General features: G+C 32.3%; 1 non-coding gene across 1 annotated transcript; it reads left to right on the forward strand.

Annotated features, from left to right (window-relative positions):
• Window positions 1–3,557: 3,557 nt before the first annotated feature.
• LOC126005335 (small nucleolar RNA U13) lies at window positions 3,558–3,663 on the forward strand. Its single transcript, XR_007494469.1, has one exon. It is a non-coding gene; the product is annotated as a small nucleolar RNA U13 (small nucleolar RNA).
• Window positions 3,664–4,085: the final 422 nt, after the last annotated feature.

Raw genomic sequence — 4,085 nt, forward strand, 5'->3', positions numbered from 1 at the left:
TTTCTTTCTCTCTCTCTCTCTCTCTCTTTCTTTCTTTCTTTCTTTCTTTTTCTCTTTTCTATCACTTTCTTTTTGGTTTATGAGCCACACCTAATGCCAGGAGTGATATCTGAGCAAGAGTCAGGAGTAACCATGATTGCTACTGGGTTTGGCCCAATAATGCTAATAAAGGAATATTATCATGGCTAACCTAAGTAAGGTACCTGCTAATATAAAATATTTCAATATAAATTAGGGGCTCCTAATATTACAGACCAGATGTCTATATTACAATAAAAAACTTAATCTCCTTTAGAGAAACAAGAAAATTAGCACATGACATATAGTACACAGACGCAAGCACCAGGGTAAATCATATAGTGCCTTTTTATTTAACTAGACTTTCCATTCTGCATTCCATGGTTTTGGCTCCTTGCTTCTATATTAAATAGGGATATGAATGTGACTTTCTTTATACTCTGTTATGACCATCTGTTTCTGTGTATGCCAGTTTTTGTTTTGTTTTGTTTTGGTTTTTTGGCCACACACGGTGACACTCAGGGATTATAATCTCCTGGCTATGCACTCAGAAATCATTCCTGGCTTTAAGGTCCATATGGGACACTGGGGGATGAACCAAGGTCCGTCCTACACTAGGGCATGCAAGGCAGATGCCTTACTGCTTGTGCCACCACTCCGGCCAGTTTTTGTTCCAATACCACTGTGCTTTCTTTTCTCTTACTTTGTAATATAGTTTGAAATTAGAGAATAGATGTCATCTTTTGACAAAACATTGTGAATCATTGTCTACTATACTAAAATATATATATATATATATATATATATATATATAATTTAGAAAATGGACACATTACATAAAACATAGGAAAATACTCAATGTTCTTTCAGATATTCCCTCTGTTTAATCACTTTGAAGCTAAAATTTGTCTTGAAACTTGTATATAATTAACATACTAAAATGAAAAATAAACTTTAGTACATTATAAAACTTTAGTCAAATTGATGTGCTGATTTTTTGCAATTATTTTATTTTGTAAAAAGTTGACACTGCAAGTCATTGCACACACAAATATCCTAATGTCATATTTGTATTGTTATATATAAGAACATTTATTTAAATAGTAAAATAATAGTAAGTTCTTATATCTCTAGTTAGCATTTATAACAAAATTAAGTAAATGCTTTGTGATGCTTACATTCTAAAAATATGTCCTGTCCTTGAATATATTTTACACATATAAATGCTACTTTTACTGATTAATTTTTGCATTTAATTTTATCTGCTTAATTTTGTCTGTATTTGGAAATGCTAGCTCATTTTTTCTTAACTGCTACACTAATCCTAGTTAATCATTTAATAGAAGAACATAGCTCATTTTCCCTGTGTTTATTAACTAGCTGAGACCAGTTTAGTATGTGGTCTTGTAAATTTAATATCTTCTATTTTAGTCCAGTAAATTCTCATTTTACATATGCAAACTTTTTGTATACAGTTATATGTACTCTTTCACTGCCTAAATTTTTTTTGCTGCAATAACCTTTTATCTATTTTTACAGAAGCCTGATTGATAAGATTATACTAATAGAAATGTAATGACAAATATGGTATTTTATATCATATAAATCTGTGTATATATGTATATAATTTGGGGGCCAAGTCCAGTGGCACTCAGGGTTACTCCTGGCTCTGCAATCAGAAATCTCTCCTGGCAGGTTTGGGAGACATCTGAGATACCAGAGAATGAACCCACATCTGTCCCAGGTCTGCCACGGGAAAGGCAAATGGCCTGCCACTGTGCTATGGCTCTGGCCTTCGTCATCTTTGATATTTTATCCATTCTTATACCTCCATCTAGAAAAAGAATTTACTAGCACATTCATAGACACTGTAACACCGGAAGATACATGCTAGTATGTGCTATATTTCTTAAGTACTATTTGCAAATTATACATTGCAGAATCTTGTTGGGCATGTATATAAGAAATGATAAATCAATACTTTGCCTCTCTCCAGGAGATTTCAAATTCAATACATCCATTTAAAATTATCTTTCAGTTAACTCATTCTGTGGACTTGATATTTCTACCATCACAAGACACAATTTACATGTTAGAGTTATAACTGAATTTAATTTGATCTGTATACGACTTAGTACATGTTGACAGTTCATCATTTAGAATATTCCTAAATTTTCTAGTCCATCATAAAACACTAACTCTTTGCTACCCAAATAAATCAATTGTTCTACATATTTTTATTTTACATGTAAAAAAAAAATCCTCAGAATGCCATCATGCAATAATATACACTTTTGGTAAACCTGTTGAGAGCAATGTAGACATTCCTTGCATCTTAATGAACTAACATCATGTTTATCCCCTTAAGAATTAAAAAAATGTAAATTGAAAAATTCACTTAACACATCTACCCTAATAATCATCTAAGCTTAACCTTGATAATCTTGAGCTTTATCACAAGAATAATTATTTTGCTCTCTATATTTTTAAACAAAAAGAAAACAAAAACTAAACTAAAAAAAAATTTTGAGGATATTATTGGATGTGAAATCACGGGGAAATATATCCAGTAAACTTTACTGCAGTTCACTGCAAATGCCATGTTGTTTACTCTTGTAAACAATTTTCTGTTAGACATTAAAAGCTAAACTTTCTTTTGCTGACTCATTATGGGTAGTGGAGCTCCTGGAGCTTCTCAGCTCTGGGGCTTCTCAGCACAGATCACTCCTTAATTGAGCAGGACAAGATGGAAAAGGAAAACAAAAAATATAATCACCCTGGCGGCAGTGCTAGGCCAGCCTCTTTCTCCTCTGGGAAGCCATTGCAATCACTGTGATCACTAGGATTCTATCCCTCCTGTTTGTCTTTTTATTTTTCCAAATGGAGTTGGCAGCTTTTTGAATTTCAAAATTTGGGATTTTTTCCTTTGAAAAAATTGCATGTTTGAGCATGCAATCTTTGGTATATTGAATTTTCAGTTTTTCAAATTTCAAACCAAAATCTGACATTCAGGTTTGTGCTCTTTTGTTTTTCACCCTTAAAATTAAAATCCAAACTTAAGGAACATAGAAGTACCATTAAATCTTAAAACAACTGAATTTAGAGGTCAGAGGTACAGTGCAGTGGGTAGGGTGCTTGCTTTGCCCAAAGCCAATCTGGAGTTGATCATGAATCCCATATAGTCCTTTGTTTGTACTCTTTAATATATACGATAACAAATATGTCAATATCAACTATAAACAACTAGAGGTTTCGATGATATGTACAAAAAAGAAAAGGCATTTTTTACAAATGCTAAAATAACAGTGGAGTTACCAAAGTGGTGATTTTAAAACAGGGTTACAAAACTCATGAACTATATGATAGACTAGAGGAAAAAAATGAGAACATACATGGACTAAACATTTTAAGTGAAAAGCACAAATACTAAAAAATAAGCTTGGGGGACCTCCACAAAGGCTTATGCAAAAGATTTAAAACAAAAATAAAGTTGGCCTACTAAGAGCAGAGAAGAATTAGGAAATTAAGATTCTGTTTTTACATTTTCCGGTTTCATAAAGCATGATGATCGGGTTTTCACATGCCTGTGTGATATGTGTCTCCCTTCAACCTTGTGACGATGTCGGGCACATGACCCTTCTGATATGAAAAAACAAAAAGATTCTGTTTTTTATAGTTTGAGAGAGAAATAGCTTCCATATAAAATTCTATATGCTGATTTTCCTTCAAAAAGTAAATAGGTGGAATGAAAGTAATTTTTTTAAAAGAGAACTCAGAGATTTAAATACCCAGCAAATACACAATTAACAAAATGCATGTAAACAGACTACGAAAGTGCATCATATATTACTTAATAAAAAATAGTCAACAGAAAAATGTACAAACAATTTAAAACACCATATTACAGAGAGGAAAATCAACTGACCAAGAATCTTTTTCTCATGAAGAATTTAGTCCAGAACTGAACTTACCAATCTATAATGGAAAGGCACAGAGGAACATTATAGTGAATTTCACCAACTTATTTAGATTCTCAGAAAAAATTATTTGACCCTTGTAGTGTAGTC

The sequence above is a fragment of the Suncus etruscus genome, chromosome 3 (genome assembly GCF_024139225.1).
Source record: "Suncus etruscus isolate mSunEtr1 chromosome 3, mSunEtr1.pri.cur, whole genome shotgun sequence".
Lineage (NCBI taxonomy): Eukaryota > Metazoa > Chordata > Mammalia > Eulipotyphla > Soricidae > Suncus > Suncus etruscus.